Source organism: Notolepis coatsorum, assembly GCF_963971535.1.
Source record: "Notolepis coatsorum genome assembly, chromosome: 8".
NCBI lineage: Eukaryota > Metazoa > Chordata > Actinopteri > Aulopiformes > Paralepididae > Notolepis > Notolepis coatsorum.
In genome coordinates, this window is record NC_140172.1 from 138,551,263 (window position 1) to 138,572,848 (window position 21,586).

The window sequence follows — 21,586 nt, forward strand, 5'->3', positions numbered from 1 at the left end:
GCAGGAATGGGAGTGGCTGGCTCTGCGCTAACATGGCTGTCATCATACCTCAATGACCGCTCCTACCAAGTGTCATGGAGAGGGACCCTGTCGGCCATCCGCCCCCTGCGGACGGGTGTCCCCCAGGGCTCGGTTTTAGGACCCCTTCTCTTCTCCCTCTACACTAAATCACTGGGTAACATTATCACGTCTCATGGCTTCTCCTACCATTGTTATGCCGACGATACTCAACTCTTCCTCTCCTTCCCTCCCTCAGATATCCACGTCTCTGAGCGGATCTCGGCCTGTCTGTCCGACATCTCCGCCTGGATGACGACCAACCACCTCAAACTGAACCTAAGCAAAACAGAATTGCTCCACCTGCCGGCCAAATCCTCCCCCCTAACCGACCTTTCAATCACAGTCGAGAATGCAGCTGTGACTGCGTCCCCGACCGCCAAGAACCTTGGTGTTGTCCTTGACGACCAGTTGAACTTCTCTGCTCACATCGCAGCGACGACCAGAACCTGCCGATTCCTCCTGAGCAACATCAGAAGGATCCGCCCCTTCCTGACGAAAGAAGCCACCCAACTCCTCGTCCAATCAACAGTCATCTCCCGCCTCGACTACTGCAACGCACTGCTCGCTGGCCTCCCGGCCACTGCCACTAAGCCTCTTCAACTCATTCAGAACGCAGCGGCCCACCTGATCTCAAACCTACCGAAGTCGGCCCATGTCACCCCACTTCTTAGGGACCTGCACTGGCTCCCCATTGCTGCACGAATCCGCTTCAAGGCCCTCGACCGAGCATACCGTGCGGCAAAGGGAACCGCTCCCGCCTACCTCCGGTCAATGGTCTCTAACTACACACCTTCAAGACCCCTACGCTCTTCTGGCCGCCTCAGACCTACTCCTATCCAAGCTCCGGGAGGGTCATCAAAGAGAAGTCGCCTATTCTCTGTCCTTGCCCCACAATGGTGGAATGAACTACCCACCCCAGTTAGGACAGCCGAATCACGTCCAATCTTTCGCTGTCGACTAAAAACGCACTTCTTCAACCATTATCTGAAAGAAGAAAAAAAAAAAATATATATCTAACCCTAACTAACCGTACTGTCATGCACTTGTCCTAATAAACTAACCTACACTGTAGCACTCAACACTTTGATGAACATTGTTGCTCAGCTGATAGAGTTGTCCCCTTCCTGATGGCTTGTCGTACAGAAAGTACAGAAGTCGCTTTGGATAAAAGCGTCAGCTAAATGACTAAATGTAAATGTAAAATGTATCAGGGTGGGTGAGTTAGTCTAGTGGTGAGAGCTGTGTTTGTATCAGGGTGGGTGTCTCAGTCTAGTGGTGAGAGCTGTGTTTGTATCAGGGTGGGTGTCTTAGTCTAGTGGTGAGAGCTGTGTTTGTGTCAGGGTGTCTTAGTCTAGTGGTGAGAGCTGTGTTTGTATCAGGGTGGGTGTCTTAGTCTAGTGGTGAGAGCTGTGTTTGTATCAGGGTGTGTGGGTGTCTTAGTCTAGTGGTGAGAGCTGTGTTTGTATCAGGGTGGGTCTCTTAGTCTAGTGGTGAGAGCTGTGTTTGTGTCAGGGTGTCTTAGTCTAGTGGTGAGGGCTGTGTTTGTATCAGGGTGGGTGGGTGTCTTAGTCTAGTGGTGAGAGCTGTGTTTGTATCAGGGTGGGTGGGTGTCTTAGTCTAGTGGTGAGAGATGTTTTTGTATCAGGGTGGGTGGGTGTCTTAGTCTAGTGGTGAGAGCTGTGTTTGTATCAGAATCGGTAGCTTGGTCTAGTGTTGAGCAGACCTTTGCCGATACAAAACCTTTTTGCTGTGGTTGATACTTTATTTACATATTTTAAGCGAGACTTGGCTGTTCGGCGACACACGCTGCTCTCAGCCACAGACAGTCCAGTCTCATTATGAAGTAGTTAGTTTGACCAACTCCATGAATGAAGGATGGAGATCTGATTGGAAATTTTGTCCAGGAGACCCCTAGTCTTTACATTTTACATTTAGTCATTTACAAGTCAGCAGGAAGGGTACAACGCTGGCAGCTAAGGGTATGTAAGACTGTTCGTCCAACAGTGTTGAAACTTGCTACAGTCTTGAGTGCATAGTAGTAAAGACATATTAGCATAGTAGGTAGTAATATAGGCAAGGAAGATTATTTAGTAGCAAAGTGCTAGTAGTAAAGTTTACACACTATACGATAGACGCTAAACAAACACTTACCTTAACACCCACTTTACTCACTTTAGACACTTTAACACTACATTTTATTTATCTATTATTTTGCACTACATTCATACCTCATTTGCACCTTACCCTAAGTTTTGTACCTCATTTCTGCATTGTACCTCACTGTTACCCATTTTACTCTGTATTGTATATTTGTATATTGAACATTCCTTTACTTTTTTTTACTAAAATAAAAATGTTTTACTGTATGAAGCACGCTCTCAGGGGCTCATACAGAAACAAGCATTTCATCGTAAAGTATTCTGTATTTTATTGTGACAAATAATAAACAAACTTGAAACGCCCTTTGTTCTTTAACAACCCTATAGTGAGTCACCCATAACTTCACTTTGAGTGTAGTCTCTCTGACGCTGGAACACACCGTGAACAACAGAACAATCGTGAGTTAGTTCTATATTTATCACTTGACCGGCCGCTGCCGTGCTGGGGAGCCGCTGGATCACCGCTATTCATTTACAATTAACAAGGGTTCTATTTTAGAACCCAATATCCATGGAAACCGCGTGTTCACTTGATCAGAGACGGCGGTTATCAAAGGCGGATAGTTAGACTGATGCAAACAAAACGACATCAGACACCAAGCCTTCTGGAGGCATTTAGACGCTTGTGCAAAAGCAAGCAAGCATGTACACATTGATGCCCTCTCTCTCTCTCTCTCTCTCTCTCTCTCTCTCTCTCTCTCTCTCTCTCTCTCTCTCTCTCTCTCTCTCTCTCTCTCTCTCTCCCTCTCTCTCTCTCTCTCTCTCCCTCCCTCTCTCTCTCTCCCTCTCTCTCTCTCTCTCCCACCAATTATTTTGATAGATATTGAAATCACGATTGATTGATTCCTGATTTGAGAACATCACATGATGACGACGTTCTTTCTTCCTTCTTGACCAAAGGCTGCCTTCCTGTCATCTTCTACAAGTTACCAGAAGCTGCCTTTCTGTCATCTTCTACAAGTTACCAAAGACTGCCTTTCTGTCATCTTCTACAAGTTACCAAAGACTGCCTTTCTGTCACCTTCTACAAGTTACCAAAGACTGCCTTTCTGTCACCTTCTACAAGTTACCAAAGGCTGCCTTTCTGTCATCTTCTACAAGTTACCAAAGACTGCCTTTCTGTCATCTTCTACAAGTTACCAGAGGCTGCCTTTCTGTCACCTTCTACAAGTTACCAAAGACTGCCTTTCTGTCATCTTCTACAAGTTACCAAAGGCTGCCTTTCTGTCATCTTCTACAAGTTACCAAAGACTGCCTTTCTGTCACCTTCTACAAGTTACCAAAGACTGCCTTTCTGTCATCTTCTACAAGTTACCAAAGGCTGCCTTTCTGTCATCTTCTACAAGTTACCAAAGGCTGCCTTTCTGTCATCTTCTACAAGTTACCAAAGACTGCCTTTCTGTCACCTTCTACAAGTTACCAAAGACTGCCTTTCTGTCATCTTCTACAAGTTACCAAAGGCTGCCTTCCTGTCATCTTCTACAAGTTACCAAAGACTGCCTTTCTGTCATCTTCTACAAGTTACCAGAGGCTGCCTTTCTGTCATTTTCTACAAGTTACCAAAGGCTGCCTTCCTGTCATTTTCTACAAGTTACCAGAGGCTGCCTTTCTGTCATTTTCTACAAGTTACCAAAGACTGCCTTTCTGTCATCTTCTACAAGTTACCAGAGGCTGCCTTTCTGTCATCTTCTACAAGTTACCAGAGGCTGCCTTTCTGTCATTTTCTACAAGTTACCAAAGGCTGCCTTCCTGTCATCTTCTACAAGTTACCAAATGCTGCCTTTCTGTCATTTTCTACAAGTTACCAAAGGCTGCCTTCCTGTCATCTTCTACAAGTTACCAAAGGCTGCCTTTCTGTCATCTTCTACAAGTTACCAAAGGCTGCCTTCCTGTCATCTTCTACAAGTTACCAAAGGCTGCCTTCTGGGGGATGGTGGGGCTGTTGTGAAGGAAGGGTGTGCTGCGTTTACAACACAAGCCAAAATGAGAGCAACACGGCATGCGGCACAATAATCATTTTATCTCGATTATCTTGTTTTCATGATCGTGGGAAGACAACATCCTAACTGAATTGAAACTGGATTAATCGCCCAGCCCTACTAAGTAGCCTCTAGTGATTCTCTGCCAGAGCTTATTCTCATCCTTGTAGTCTCTCTGCCAGCACTATTTGTCTATGGAGATGTTCACCTTCTTTGCAGGGCTATAACTTTTTAAATTGTATTGCTAAATTGACATTACTATGGCCCATTCAACATCAATTATCTATCGTTCAGGATGTAGGAACGTTTTACTTTTTCATTCACACATTCATACAAAAATACGGTCTAGAGTATAAATATGTTTTTATCGTTTTCTGCAGTATTTCATAGAACTTGAGATATAGCCATAAATGCATAATTTAGATCATCAAATGCAGTTTGATACCGATCGACGCCAGATTAAAAATGTCAACTGTACATGATCCCAGACGTTATGACTTATCATGCACGGTTGACTGGAGGGGGGGGGGGGTCGTTTATAATTCCGTGGCCGACGTTAAATCATTTATGTAGTATGGGTGATATATAGATCAGAGCAGTTTGTATCGAAAATGGTAAACAAACAGGCTGAAACTCACCCCAGTCTCCTCGTAGCGTTGGGTGATGAGCGTGGAGCAAAAAGATCGCTATTATGGGATGTTGATTGATCCATTTCCGGGTTGTATATTACTAATACACGTCCAATCATGTTGTTTATTGAGTTATGGCAACGGATCGATATTCACGGTGTGTGGATGGAGTCCCGCGAGCGATAACGAGTGGCCGGATGTAATAGGGTACGGACCAAGCATTTCCGGCTACTTCCGGTTTTGGCAACTCGCCGATCGGCCACCAGGTGGCGGTATTGAGAGTTGAGCGGAGATCTACAGTACCAGCCAAGACTCCGTGGGTGAAATGTGAATACCGTGACAGAAATTTGATATGTTGATCTCAATGACGTCGTAATCAGTCATTGGCAGAAAACGCATGGCGGAGAATGACGTGGTAATCAGTCATTGGCGGGAGATGGGTTTAATTAAGACCTCCTGGATTAATCGCCCAGCCCTACTAACTAGCCTCTAGTGATTAAGACCTCCTGCCTCTGGAACCATAGGTGTCTCTGTTGGACTAGGCTGGTATTACATGCCACCAGAGCCTTCTCTCCTGTCCTGTGTCTATTCTGTCCTTTTAGGCTGTGATCACATTGGACGTCCTTTTTCAACGCACCTTAGCGTAACGTTAGCTGAGGTAGCAACAGTAATGTATGTAACTTATGACATAACGTTAGCTGAGGTAGCAACAGTAATGTATGTAACTTATGACATAACGTTAGCTGAGGTAGCAACAGTAATGTATGTAACTTATGTAACGTTAGCTGAGGTAGCAACAGTAATGTATGTAACTTATAGTAATGTTAGCTGAGGTAGCAACAGTAATGTATGTAACTTATGTAACGTTAGCTGAGGTAGCAACAGTAATGTATGTAACTTATAGTAACGTTAGCTGAGGTAGCAACAGTAATGTATTCATGTAATGTTAGCTGAGGTAGCAACAGTAATGTATTCATGTAATGTTAGCTGAGGTCGCAACAGTAATGTATTCATGTAATGTTAGCTGAGGTAGCAACAGTAATGTATTCATGTAATGTTAGCTGAGGTAGCAACAGTAATGTATTCCTGTAACGTTAGCTGAGGTAGCAACAGTAATGTATTCATGTAATGTTAGCTGAGGTAGCAACAGTAATGTATTCCTGTAACGTTAGCTGAGGTAGCAACAGTAATGTATTCATGTAATGTTAGCTGAGGTAGCAACAGTAATGTATTCATGTAATGTTAGCTGAGGTAGCAACAGTAATGTATTCCTGTAACGTTAGCTGAGGTAGCAACAGTAATGTATTCATGTAATGTTAGCTGAGGTCGCAACAGTAATGTATTCCTGTAACATTAGCTGAGGTAGCAACAGTAATGTATTCATGTAACGTTAGCTGAGGTCGCAACAGTAATGTATTCATGTAATGTTAGCTGAGGTAGCAACAGTAATGTATTCATGTAACGTTAGCTGAGGTCGCAACAGTAATGTATTCATGTAATGTTAGCTGAGGTAGCAACAGTAATGTATTCATGTAACGTTAGCTGAGGTCGCAACAGTAATGTATTCATGTAACGTTAGCTGAGGTAGCAACAGTAATGTATTCCTGTAACGTTAGCTGAGGTAGCAACAGTAATGTATTCCTGTAACGTTAGCTGAGGTAGCAACAGTAATGTTTTATGTAATGTTAGCTGAGGTAGCAACAGTAATGTATTCATGTAATGTTAGCTGAGGTAGCAACAGTAATCAGTGGTCTCTCTCGTTGCGCCCTGTGCACTTTAGATTCTCTATGTACACCGCCACGCCTCGCGTTTCAGCGCAAGAAAAAGGTGTCCAGTGTGATCACAGCCTTAGCCTTCCTGCTGCCTCAATAACGTGTCAATACGACGTAGAGGGGACTGGGTGAGCGGTGTTACTCTCACTTTACTTCCATCCCTACTTCCCCGCGTAGAAACGCACCCGATTGGACGAATGACACGCTGGCGCTCTAGTGCGACATCTAGTGGCTGAATGTTACCTATGGCGCCTTTGAGTTCAGAAAATCCTATCTCGCCCGATCAGATCGTGGAACTGAAAGGGTTAACGCACGCTCCAGTAATTTCTGTCTCTCACAGGGTCAGAGAGAGACGACACGTCCTCTAGTCCTCTTGAAGGCTGTCTGATCAGCAGCAGCAGCAGGTCTGTGTGTCTCAACTGGTCGCATCATCTGGTCGGTGTAACCCTGACGTCACTGAGGAGAGCCGGGGGCCGGGGGTGGGGGGGGGAGTCTGGGGGGGCCTTCCACTGCAGTCGGTCCTGAGATGAATGCACAATATTTAAATCCATCCTACCTGGTCTCTCACTCCCCCCTGTGGGGGTCCTCTGTCAGTACATCCCTCCTACGCGCGTGTGCGTGTGTGTGTGTGGGGGGGGGGGGGGTTGTATTTACCGGTGGTGTGTTTTTATTCCTTTCTCGTGGTACTGAATGTTTTTTAAATTTTTTGGGGGAGGGGGGATCTCAGAATTTATCTTGTAATTCTAGAACGTCATTAGGTTACAAATGCCACGAAGGCCATAGTGACGTCCTCGTCGTTAGAACGTTCACTTCTCAAGATCCTGTGTCTGGAAGGGTTCAAGGTGTTTTTTTCTCTGTGCATATATTTTCTTTGTCTCCTTGACAGCCTGTATGAACATCTCATCCAGAAATAAATTGTGATTTTATTGGACTTTTTTTGCGAAAGTACAGTGTGTGTGTGTGTGTGTGTGTGTGTGTGTGTGTGTGTGTGTGTGTGTGTGTGTGTGTGTGTGTGTGTGTGTGTGTGTGTGTGTGTGTGTGTGTGTGTGTGTGTGTGTGTGTGTGTGTGTGTGTGTGAGAGATGTATGCACTGTAGAGAATATGAGATGAAATAATAGGGTGCATTAACCAATGTGCAGGATCAAGTCAATGTAACCTGATCCCTTGTGAGACTCAGGGGTTATATATGGTTGCATATGGTTATATATGTGGTTATATATGGCTATATATCATTATATATGTGGTTATATATGGTTATATATAATTATATATGTGGTTATATATCATTATATATGTGGTTATATATGTTTATATATAATTATATATGTGGTTATATATGGCTATATGGGGTTATATATAGTTATATATGGTTATATGTGGTTACGGTATATATGGTTATATGTGGTTATATTATTATTATATATGGTTATATGGGGTATATGGTTCTATATGTGGTTTTATATCATTATATATATCGTTATATATGGTTATATATGATTATATGGGGTTATGGTTATGTATGTGGTTATATATGGTTTTATCTGGTTATATGGGGTTATATGTGGGGTTATACATGGTTATATATGGTTCTCTTTGCAATGCTTTATTCTTCTCACTGACTAATACAAAGGACCTTGTGGAAGTCGTCCTTCGTGGTGTTGAACTGGCCTCCTGCTTTTAAGATTCTGTGCTTAAATAGAAACCTGGTTTGGATTTGGGGAGGGTGGCGGTGGGGGGGGTGTGTGTGGGGTGTGTTCAAGTAGGCCTAGGTAACTCTGATCCCAGATGGTTGGTTGAGTTGGACCAATGTCGCCCCCTGGAGGCTCCACGGTGAACTCCAGCATCCCAGAACCACCCTCCTCTATAAGGGCTCTCTCAGTACTAGTCACGCCTACACCCACCACACTCAGTACTAGTCACGCCTACACCCACCACACTCACTACTAGTCACACCTACACCCACCACACTCAGTACTAGTTACACCTACACCCACCACACTCAGTACTAGTCACCCCTACACCCACCACACTCAGTACTAGTCACACCTACACCCACCACACTCAGTACTAGTCACACCTACACCCACCACACTCACCTACACCCACCACACTCAGTACTAGTCACACCTACACCCACCACACTCAGTACTAGTCACACCTACACCCACCACACTCAGTACTAGTCACACCTACACCCACCACACTCAGTACTAGTCACACCTACACCCACCACCCTCAGTACTAGTCACAGCTACTACTGTAACCTCCAGTCTTTCATTTGTATTTTTTATTTTATTTATTTGTTTACACCCTTTGAGGTTTACGATGAGAACTCAACATTCTGATGACGATGTAACAATGGGCTACTGTTTACTTTTACTCATACATTCAGATGAAAACTCTTTATTGCCTATATGTATTGTAACGTATAGCATACAGACCCTCATCTGCACCATTGTTTACACTGTTTAATTATCTCATATTTTTATATTCAGAGTTAATTTTATTGTTTACACTGTTTATTTTTCTCATATTTTTATATTCAGATTTAATTGTATTGCCTATATTTATGTATTTCTACTAGGGGTGTAACGGTACACAAAAACCACGGTACGGTACGTACCTCGGTTTTGAAGTCATGGTTCGGTACGGGTTTTCGGTACAGTGGGGGAAAGTTTGGCTTTCCATGTTCCACTCAGTGATGTACTGTAGCATGCAGTAACTAATTGTACTTGTAGGGCTGTCAACGAATATTCTATATTGAAATTAATAATCGATTTGTTACGGGTTACCACAAAGAGGACTGGTGCTTTACTTAGGAGACCTGACACACGAGGGAATACAAGGGGGGGACAAATATTTAATAAAGATAATGTTGATAGCGGCCAGAAAAGCAATAACAAGACTGTGGTACAAAGAAGACCCACCGACAATAGCACAATGGGTAGGAATAGTGGAAGAGATACAGGATATGGAGAGGATAACACACATGCTGAGGTTACAGGAAGAGAAATTTGGAGAAAGATGGGGAAAGTGGGAGGATTACAAGGGGAACGAAAACGACATCACAGAGGAAGAACCAAATACATCACAAGAGGGCGAAGGGTAAAGGAGGAAAGAGGTTCAAAGAGGGTCTCTGAACCCATGTCACACACTTAATGTTTTACAATTGTTTTATGTTTTTTTAAGTCAGTATTTTTATTTTTCGTCTTTTGGGCATTACATTTTTTCTTTATTATTTATGTCTGTTTAATAGTGTTGTTGAAGTTATTGTATATGTTGTGTTGTTTGTCTCAATAAAAATGTAAGTTAAAAAAAAAAAAAAAAAAAAAATCGATTTGTTAAATAAAAAGAATTATATTAGATTGTGAAAAAAACAGCCCCCGGTGGGCGGTTGTTAGTGGTTATCATACCGTTGTATTCGTTCAGTACACAGCCGTACTGAACCATAGGTCCAGTACTGAAACAGTTCTGTACGGATACCTTTCCACCCCTAATTTCTACTATTACCCTGCCCATACCTGCACCTCCCCTCCCACCTCCCCCATGCTGCTATGACAGCAAATTCTGATTCTGATTCTGGTCATTTTTAGAAGGAGAGAGAAAGAGAGAGATAGAGAGGGAGCGGGAGAAAGAGAGAGATAGAGAGGGAGAGCAGGAGAAAGAGAGAGAGATGGAGGGAGAGAGAAAGAGAGAGATAGAGAGGGAGCGAGAGAAAGAGAAAGATAGAGAGGGAGAGCAGGAGAGAGAGATAGAGATGGAGGGAGAGAGAAAGAGAGAAATAGAGAGGGGGTGGTAGAAGGAGAGAGAAAGGGAGAGAAGGAGATAGAGGGAGAGAGAGAGATATAGAGGGATAGAGAGAGAATGAGAGAGATATAGAGGGAGAGAGAGAGAATGAGAGAGATAGAGAGGGAGAGAGAATGAGAGAGATAGAGAGGGAGAGAGAGAGAATGAGAGATATATAGAGGGAGCGAGATAGAGAGGGAGAGAGAGAATGAGAGAGATAGAGAGTGAGCGAGAGAAAATGAGAGAGATAGAGGGAGAGAGAGAAAGAAAGATATAGAGGGAGAGAAGGAGAGAGATATGAGGGAGAGAGAGAAAGAAAGAGATAGAGAGGGAGCGAGAGAAAGAGAGATAGAGAGGGAGAGAAGGAGAGAGGGAGATAGAGAGGGGTGGTAGAAGGAGAGAGAAAGAGAGATAGAGGGAGAGAGAGAGAAAGAGAGAGAATGAGAGATAGAGAGGGAGGAGAGAGAAAGAGAGATGGAGAGGGAGAGAGAGAGAGATATAGGTAGAGAGAAGGAGAGAGAGAGAAGGAGAGAGAAAGAGGGAGAGAGATATAGAGAGGGATAGAGAGGGAGATATGGAAAGAGAGAGGGGTGTGTGCTCTATCACACATACAGACCATGGGAACAGCTTATATTTTCTGCTGACAAATGACTTTTGTGTTGATGAGAACGTGGAGGTTGTTGCTAGTTGCTACTCTCAGGTCAATCCCACGCGCACGTCACGTGTTTGACTGTTTGCAAGACAGTTGGAGAAAGAAATCCGGAACATCACACCTAGCGTGAATGTGGATATCAATGTGTTTTGTGTTGTCAAAAACTCGTTCCTACACAGTAAATCTTGCAGTGTCAAATTAACACTATTCCCGAGTGTATTTGGTCTCAACTCAGAATTGGTGTTAAATTGACTCTTGCGCTTGTGTAAGAGTTAAATTAACTCTAAAGTGTTACGTTTTTACTCTATTTAGAGAGTTAATTTAACTCTTACACAAGAGAGCAAGAGTAAATCTAATACCAATTCTGAGTTGGGACCAAATAGTGTTAATTTGACACTGCAAGATTTACTGTGTATGATCGAGTGATCAAACAAGCAACACATAATCCTCACCCCCTCCCTCCCCGCAAAAAAGTATAGACTAAAATCTTTGGAATCAAACAAACACGCCCGGGGGTACCGAGTCACTTGATCCTCCCCAGCCCTGGCGAGCAGGAGGCGGACAGATGGAAGCTCTGCGTCTCCCTGGCTGCCTCGAGTCATTGAAACCTATACGTTAAAGTTAAGTTATACTTTATTGTCCCCTTGTGAGACATTTCTGCTCTACGTATAACCTGTCCTGACTCCTTAGGAGCAGCTCCTGGGTCTAGTGTGTGTCTCCTCGTCCAGGCCAGAGGCAGGAAGACGTAGCTAGCAGCGTGTGTGTCTCCTGGTAGTGCTGTGACAAACTGTCAAAAAGGGCTTTAGTTTTTGAGATACCCCTACCGGAGGTAGAAGAAAAACACAAGAATGTCTTTCCTCATCTCTAAGGTCTCCCATATATGAAATGGATTCTTGTATACAAATATTTTACTGCAAAAATTGCTAAATTGCTAGATATTGTTATACACCCCCCCAAAGGAAAAAAGAACCAAAATATAGCCTGGCCGTATGGGAGTTGAGACATATAAACTCATGTAGATTAATAATACAAGCTCCAAGAGCTTTCAACGTGACATGCTAGCAGTCAGACAGTTGCTTAACCTAATAGAAACACCTGGATGTGAATATCTTTATGCATGTAGGAAATATATACCAGTATGTACACATACTTAAATGGGTCCAGGCCAGGACGGAGGCAGGGGGACATAGCTAGCAGCGTGTGTGTCTTTCATGAAGTGAGAGGAAACCGGAGCACAATTTTATAATTACTTCGATAGAGTTTTAGAATGACAAAATATAACTGGAAAACGAACAAACAAAAGATACTCACGTAACGCTGGTTTGATTCCTTTCACCGCAGGCATATGTGTTTCCTTTTACTTTAGTCACTGTTTATAATCTTGATTATAGCCTTGATTTAACGACCCCGGAGACCCTGTATAACCCACTCCACGACCCTGTTCCAGCTCCTGTCCTCTGGAGGGCGCTGTATCCCCACCGTCCGCTAAAACACTTCTCTTGTACTGTACTAACTGCTGTTTTCCCCCACACTGCAAAATGGATTCTGAACTGCCTGCACCTTTCAGTCAGCAGCTAGTTCACCACTGTTGCAACACGTGAGTGTGTGTGTTTGTGGGGGGGGGGGTAGAGAGAGAGAGAGAGAGAGAGAGAGAGAGAGAGAGAGAGAGAGAGAGAGAGAGAGAGAGAGAGAGAGAGAGAGAGAGAGAGAGAGAGAGAGAGAGAGAGAGAGGAGAGAGAGAAAGAAAGAGAAAGAGAGATATAGAGGGAGAGAAGGAGAGAGATATGAGGAAGAGAGAGAAAGAAAGAGATAGAGAGGGAGCGAGAGAAAGAGAGATATAGATGGAGAGAAGGAGAGAGAGATAGAGAGGGGTGGTAGAAAGAGAGAGATATGGAGCGAGAGAAAGAGAGATAGAGATGGAGAGAAGGAGAGAAAGATAGAGAGGGGTGATAGAAGGAGAGAGAAAGAGAGAGAGAGAGATGGAGGGAGAGAGAGTGAGCGAGAGATAATGAGAGAGATAGAGAGGGAGAGAGAGAAAGAAAGAGATATAGAGGGAGAGAAGGAGAGAGATATGAGGAAGATAGAGAAAGAAAGAGATAGAGAGGGAGCGAGAGAATAAGAGATAGAGATGGAGAGAAGGAGAGAGAGATAGAGAGGGGTGGTAGAAGGAGAGAGAAAGAGAGAGAGAGGGAGAAAGAGAGAGAGAGATGGAGGGAGAGAGAAAGAGAGAGATGGAGCGAGATAAAGAGAGATAGAGATGGAGAGAAGGAGAGCAAGAGATAGAGAGAGGTGGTAGAAGGAGAGAGAACGAGAGAGAGAGAAAGAGAGAGAGAGAGAGATGGAGGGAGAGAGATATGGAGGGAGAGAGAAAGAGAGAGAGATGGAAGGAGGGAGAGAGAAAGAGAGAGATAGAGAGGGAGCGAGAGAAAGAGAGAGATAGAGAGGGAGAGAAGGAGAGAGATAGAGATGGATAGAGATGGAGGGAGAGAGAGATGGATATGGAGGGAGAGAGAGATAGAGATGGAGGGGAGAGATAGAGGGGGTGGTAGAAGGAGAGAGAAAGAGAGAGATATAGAGGGAGCGAGAGAAAGAGAGAGATAGAGAGGGAGAGCAGGAGAGAGAGATAGAGATGGAGGGAGAGAGAAAGAGAGAGATAGAGAGGGGTGGTAGAAGGAGAGAGAAAGAGAGAAAGGGAGATAGAGGGAGAGATATAGAGGGAGAGAGAGAATGAGAGAGATATAGAGGGAGAGAGAGAGAATGAGAGAGATAGAGAGCGAGAGAGAGAGAATGAGAGAGATAGAGAGGGAACGAGATAGAGAGGGAGAGAGAGAATGAGAGAGATAGAGAGTGAGCTAGAGAGAATGAGAGAGGGAGAGAGAGAAAGAAAGAGAAAGAGAGATATAGAGGGAGAGAAGGAGAGAGATATGAGGGAGAGAGAAAGAAAGAGATAGAGAGGGAGCGAGAGAAAGAGAGGGAGAGAAGGAGAGAGGGAGATAGAGAGGGGTGGTAGAAGGAGAGAGAAAGAGAGATAGAGGAGAGAGAGAGAGAGATAGAGAGGGAGAGAGAGAATGAGAGATAGGAGGGAGAGAGAGAAATAGAGAGGGAGAAGGAGAGAGAAAGAGAGATGGAGAGGGAGAGAGATAGAGAGATAGAGAGGGAGAGAGAGAATGAGAGATAGAGAGGGAGAGAGAGAAATAGAGAGGGAGAAGGAGAGAGAAAGAGAGATGGAGAGGGAGAGAGATATAGGGAGAGAGAAAGAGAGAGAGAGAGGATAGAGAAAGAGGGAGAGAGATATAGAGAGGGATAGAGGGAGATATGGAAAGAGAGAGGGATGTGTGCTCTATCACACATACAGACCATGGGAACAGTGAGTAGCTTATATTTTCTGCTGACAAATGACTTTTGTGTTGATGAGAACGTGGAGGTTGTTGCTAGTTGCTACTCTCAGGTCAATCCCACGCGCACGTCACGTGTTTGACTGTTTGCAAGACAGTTGGAGAAAGAAATCCGGAACATCACACCTAGCGTGAATGTGGATATCAATGTTTTTTGTGTTGTCAAAAACTCGTTCCTATGATCGAGTGAGTGATCAAACAAGCAACAAATAATCCTCACCCCCTCCCTCCCCGCAAAAAGTATAGAATCAAACAAACACACCCGGGGGGGGGGGTACTACTGAGTCACTCGATCCTCCCCAGCCCTGGCGAGCAGGAGGCGGACAGATGGAAGCTCCGCGTCTCCCCGGCTGCCTCGAGTCATTTCAGCACCACGGACAGCTCCCCAGATCCGCTATATACCTTCGCTCCGCGGAGGAGGAGTTGTATTATAGTAATCAATAACAAAGAATAATCAATAATCACAGCCACGGTGTTGTGTATCAGGTTGCCCTCCCCCCCCGGCAGCGACACAATAACGACCCGTTATATTATAGCCTATATATTGCTTGGATTTGCATGATGCTGCTGGTGGGACCATTATTAATAATAGCAAATGGATTTTTGGCGATTATCGATGCGCATGCAGGCACTTTATCCCCCCAATTCCCACTGCGCATGGAATACGAACTTTACGGTCAATCAATGGAAAGAGAGAGGGAGAGAGAGAGGGAGAGAGAGAGACAGAGAGGGAGAGAGAGAGAGGGAGAGAGAGAGAGGGGGGACAAATTATGAATGATAGGCTAATGTCAGAGCGCACAGTACAGTCCACGGGGCGGCATAGCGTCACTTCAACATATGTCCTCTATATACTCAGACATATTATGCGAACTTAAAACACATGGGGACATAATCACAACAACACGCCGCCTGGAGGAGAGTTGACTGACCGTCCAGCCCACGGGTTGTTTGTCTTCTTCACAAACGGTGTTTTGTTATAATATACTGTGCGCTCTGGCGGTGGCGGAGTGGCGGACCTCCTCGGCGGGTCTCTGGGATTTGAACCGATGGTGTACCGGGGTTTGGACTCGATGTCGTCTCTGCCCGCTGTTAGGAATCTGAAGTGTCTCTCTCCAGTGATGTGTCAGTGTAAGGTCATCTGCAGCAACCGGACCCTCTCGCTCATGTTCGGCTGTAAGGTAAGCTCTGCTCCACGGTCCGTCCGTCCGTCTGTCTGGATGATGGTGGTGATGGTGATGTGTAGTTTGTTGTAGCCTCGTGTTTTCATCGCTGCTGGACATATGGTGATGATTATTATAATGACCCGACTGTACACACAGGCGTCCGTTGTTGGTTTACCGATTGCTCTCTGGTACTCTGGTTTAAACAGATACTATCACCGCATGGTGGCGTGTCCACGGCCTATATTTCCAACGGACGAGGAGTATAGCATAAACCAGCATTATTATGACGGCAGCCATATAAGTATATGCATTTTAGAGGTGTTGTCATCGTCCTGCAACATTATGGACCATCAAAGAATAAACAATCAGACTTTCCTATTTCCCATCTTGTGTGTGTGTGTCTATGTCACACCGCATATATAGCTATATATTTGGCTATAGCTAGACACACACGTTTTGCTTTGCAGTCTAACAAAGCAAACAGCTGTAGATGTGCCTTTGACCTTGGAAGATGCAGTTTATTGCCATAGTGTCATATCTATTCTCTATAATCTATCAAATCGCCGGTCCATCTAACTGTATAATACACTGCAAGACACCGAGCTCAGCGCCAGCTGGGAGGCAGCAGACAGAACAGCTCTGTGGGACATGTGATGTGATGGTTTGAAACACACACACACACACACACACACACACACACACACACACACACACACACACACACACACACACACACACACACACACACACACACACATGCGCGCACACACACACACACACACACACACACACACACACACACACACACACACACACACACACACACACACACACCTGAAGGGTATAGGGTCCATACCGTACTTGTTTGCGAAGCATGCGACATTTGAGAGTTTAATCATCTGACATTACTGAGCGGTGAACACTGGGTGACTGTTCAGTCAATGATGTCACCACCGTGGCTTGTAGTTATTAGCTCATCACAGGAGCAAGGTCCTGGTATTTGGGTATGACTGTCACTTGAAGTGCATTTCTGATGCATTCCTATACATTAGATTAGATCAGATTAGATTAAAATGTATTGTTATCATACAGCACAAGTACAGTACAACATAAAGAAGTTTGGCATTCAATAGGTGTGCAAATGTAACAGTAAAGTGCAATAGTAATATACAATGTACAGGTGATTAAACGATATTATCAGTACTAAATGTACGACTGAGTAATAGGGCTAATCAGATGTATGTACAGTACTAATACTACAACTCATTATAATAACAACAAGAAAATGACATGCATTATTTATGACACATGTGTCACTTTCAGGTGTCAGATCTTCTAGAATTTTGAAAACTGAACATTACAAGATTGCAAATAACAGCTTTATGATTGCAAATAACAGCTTTATGATTGCAAATAACAGCTTTATGATTGCAAATAACAGCTTTATGATTGCAAATAACCAACTGTGAAAGTCATGCAGTCTTTATGCAGTTAACCAGGTAATAGTCAAGTGTTTTAAAGGCCCAATCAGTGATCCAAACAACAAGAAATGAGTAGCCCCACCACCACGAATAAGAAACAGACATGGAGATATGTTTTCTGTTTTGCTGTCTGTGTGTGAATGTGTGAGTGAATGGGTAAAATGTGAGGAAAGTTGTAAAACACTTTGGATAAAAGCACTGTATAAATGCACCATTTACCATTTACCATTATGAGGGTAATAATTGCATTTAATTTCAAACCTTTATTTCAACTCGTAACACACATTTACAGTGACAACACGCTTACAAAACAAGACACAGTTTATCACCAATTTCATACATTTCATACAATTCGACACACAGTGGTTGGAGATCATATTTTTAAATGCAGCAAAAGAAGGAAGAACCTTCAGCTTCAGAGTCAGTCGGAGGGCATTACAGGTGTTGGAAGCATCAAAGGAAAAAGCAGTTCTTCCTACTGTAGTTCAGAGCAAACTGGAGGAACCCTAAGAACCAACCATTCATTTTGAACGTGTAGAATAGATTCCAATTGCTCCTCACAATCCATATAGGATACTTTATGACTGAACACGTCCACGTAGAATCTCACCAACATCTGCACTTGCATCTATAATTAACAGTGGGAATTATATAGTTCTTCATCATGTGCTGTGATGGCGTTAATGATAGTCGTAGTCTTAAGAGAAAAGCGTTCATAGATAGTCCATGAACACAGCCCAGAGCCCCCTCCTCCCCCCTGTCCTCAGGTGCTTTCAGTATTTCAGTCTGCGTGGTGTTTGGTTGCACATGATTGTCGATTGTAGTCTTGTTTCCAAGGGCGAATTCCAATCAGCCACGAGGGAACAGGGGAGGGCGCTTCACTAGCAGGATCAGATGTGAATCCTCGGGATGAAGAAGTATATAAATACTTTTATTTTGTTATTATTAGTTATTGCGTTTTCAATGTTGAACAGTTGTTCATTCGTAGTTAAAGATGGTAGAGGTTGAGTACTTTATTATCTAAAGATGGTAAGTTAGAGTGTTGTGTTCATTCATAGTTAAAGACAGTAGAGGTTGAGTACTTTATTATCTAAAGATGGTAAGTTAGAGTGTTGTGTTCATTCATAGTTAAAGACAGTAGAGGTTGAGTACTTTATTATCTAAAGATGGTCATTTAGAGTGTTGTGTTCATTCATAGTTAAAGACAGTAGAGGTCACATATTGTATTATCTAAAATTGGTAAGTTAGAGTGTTGTGTTCATTCATAGTCAAAGACGGTAGAGGTTGAGTACTTTATTATCTAAAGATGGTAAGTTAGAGTGTTGTGTTCATTCATAGTTAAAGACAGTAGAGGTTGAGTACTTTATTATCTAAAGATGGTAAGTTAGAGTGTTGTGTTCATTCATAGTTAAAGACAGTAGAGGTTGAGTACTTTATTATCTAAAGATGGTAAGTTAGAGTGTTGTCTTCATTCATAGTCAAAGACGGTAGAGGTTGAGTACTTTATTATCTGAAGATGGTAAGTTAGAGTGTTGTGTTCATTCATTCATAGTTAAAGACAGTAGAGGTTGAGTACTTTTAGCTCTGTGCCCCAGAGAATCCGTCCATGTCCTCGCTGGGGGCGATGTGTACGTAGGTGTGTTGCAGAGTGTGCAAATCAACCTGTGTTTTACCTGTCTTTTATAAAATGCTCCTGAAACTGGGAATACGATAGTTAGGCCTGCAGCAGACCGAGGCAGCATCCTTGAAAGATCTATATTAGAGCCTCTTGTCCGAAGCAGTCAAATCCAATATGTATTTCTTTTTATCGCAGGAGAGATTGTAACCATATATTCAGTAAAGACTTGTTTTCCATTGTCGCTCCATATACTGTATTCATGAAGAAAGAGTAATTATCTCCTACTGAACAGGAAGCCATCGTATTCATCTTCCTCACTTAGGCTGTGTTCACACTGCAAGCCTTAGTGCTCAATTCTGATTTATTGCTCAGATATGCATTTTTTTGTTTGGCTGTTCACATTATTTAAAAAATGTGGCCGATATCAGATTCCAGTGTGAACTGGTCACTGCTCCTGAATTGACCCACATGTGCAAATGAACAATAATGAAGATGGATGTAAACATGGAGGGCACTGAAGTCACAGTTTATGGTTTAATCTATAAGTTGAATGCAGTTGAGGCCAGATAATGAAAACAAATCATGTATGAAAGTGGCTCAAATAAGAATTGAAAACATCAGATTCCATGTGATTTGTGCTGTTTACACTGTCATGAAAAAAAACAGATCTGAGACACATCAGCAAAAAAAAATCTGGGCCACTTTCATCTGCAGTGTGAATGTGACGACTGAGGTGGAGATCCACCAGGAAGCAGCTGAGGTGTAGATCCACCAGGAAGCAGCTGAGGTGTAGATCCACCAGGAGGCCTACAGGGTTGTTTTTTGGTGGTAGGAGATACAGTGAGGCGTGTTGTACAGAGGAAACACACTTATACATAATACAAGTGATTAAAAATGTATGAAAAAGACTAGTGAAATCCATCTCCAGGGTCGGGTGGGGTAAGGATAATGTTAAAGTACTACTGATACCAACAGTGTCATCATTTGAGAGCAATAATGAATGATAATAAGTGAGAATAAATTATAGTAAGTGATAATAAGTGATATTAAGTGATAATAAGTGATACATGATAGTAAGTGATGATAAGTGATAGTAAGTGATGATAAGTGATAGTAAGTGATAATAAGTGATAGTAGGATAATAATAAGTGATAAGTGATAGTAGGTGATAATAAGTGATAATGTGACAAATATAGTTAATTTCCTACCATGTTGTATTAAAGCTCCAATCAGTGATCAATGTGATATCAATGTGGGATGTATTCACATACATTCCGCTGGCCACAGAGCCTTTGTCTACCGCGCTCCCTACCTGTTGAATAAATTACCTGCTCTGTCTAAGTTTTTAAATCTTCGTTAAAGGAAAACTCCAACATTTTGGGAAATTTGCTTATTTGCCATCTACCCTGGAGTTACATACCTTTTTTCTTCTCTGTGCATGCAGTAGGAGTAGGAAGACGCGCACCGTTAGCCTAGCTTAGCGTCAGTCACTGGAAGTAGGTTCCTCCATTAGCCTAGTTCCCAACGTCTTCCTACTCCTACTGCATGCACAGAGAAGAAAAAGGTATGTAGTATCTTCTTGGGTAGATGGCAAATAAGCTAATTTCCCAAAATTTTGGAGTTTTCCTTTAAGACCCATCTTTCCTCTCTCTCTTTCAGCCTACCCTGATTTCACCTGGTCGGGGATAGACCCTTAGTTTAATCTGGTTAGTTCAGTTAGGATGTCTGTTTATTTGCTCCCATGTCTGCAATATGATGTTCTAACCCCTGTCTCTGTCTCTCTGAGTGGATGTATCGAGTGATACTTCCACTGGATCCGAGCGGTTCTCCTGCCCCCCTGGGAATACGACTCTGATACTTTGAGCTCCGAGCCTTGACTTATCTTATTTTCATACCAGCGCTCGTTTTCCTATGCTTTTTTGTTGTTGTTGTTCTTAGCTCTATTCATTTACATAAAAAAAATCGTATGTACCTTAGATACTATTGCTACCATGTATATGTGTTTCATTACATGTATATATGCTAGGTTTGACTGAATCGTTCCTTATCTTCATTGGGGAAAGTCTGGGAGTGTTGCATATTTGGATTTTATGGTGGTTTTGTTCTTGATCTATTGTGATGTTTCTTCTTGACTTGTACAAGAAGACTTGTACAGCCCATGGGGGCTATTCCTTGTGACCTCGGGCTACACAAATACATTTGATTTGATTTGATTCTTAAAGAGTTTGGGGAGATAGTGGCTCAGGTGGTCGAGCAATCGTCTGGTAATCGGAAGGTTCCCGGTTCGATTCCAGCTCCTCACTGGTTGCGTGTCGAAATGTCCTTGAGCAAGACACTTAACCCCTAACTGTTCCAGATGAGCAGATTGACACCGTGCATTGTCACCTCTGCCGTCTGTGTGTGAACGTGTGATTGAATGGGTGAATGTGAGGCATAAGTTGTAAAGCGCTTTGGATAAAAGCTGTTATATAAATGCAGTAAACTTTTTGTTAACAGAATTTGACTATAGGGTGACAATAATGTGGTCAAGAGGCATGGTTTCTATCTTGAGCCTTAACTGGCGTTGTTCCTTTTTATTCACATGGAAAGCAGCAGTAACATACAGGTCTCCTCTCTCTGAGAGGCATGTGGGGAGAGAACGAAGTGGGAGTATACCTTTTCTTTTATACTCGCCACAAGGTGGTGTACCTGGGTGGCTCCGCCTAGAGCGCCCTCTAGTGGGAACAGATATATATGCAACTAGAGAGTCACTGGTGGAGACAGTTATATATGCAGGTAAACAGTTACTAGTGTAAACAGCCATATGTACAGTTAGACAGTTACTAACAATCATACACAGAACCTCTGATCTCAACACTTTTTGACCTGTAAATGGAAGAAAAAAGTACTAAC

At 43.1% G+C, this 21,586-nt stretch overlaps 1 protein-coding gene across 1 annotated transcript in view; it reads left to right on the forward strand.

The window, feature by feature from the left end:
- The window catches only part of LOC311232885 (disks large homolog 4-like), a gene marked incomplete at both ends in the record, with an annotated part of 412,013 nt that overhangs the window by 198,554 nt on the left and 191,873 nt on the right, over positions 1-21,586 (forward strand).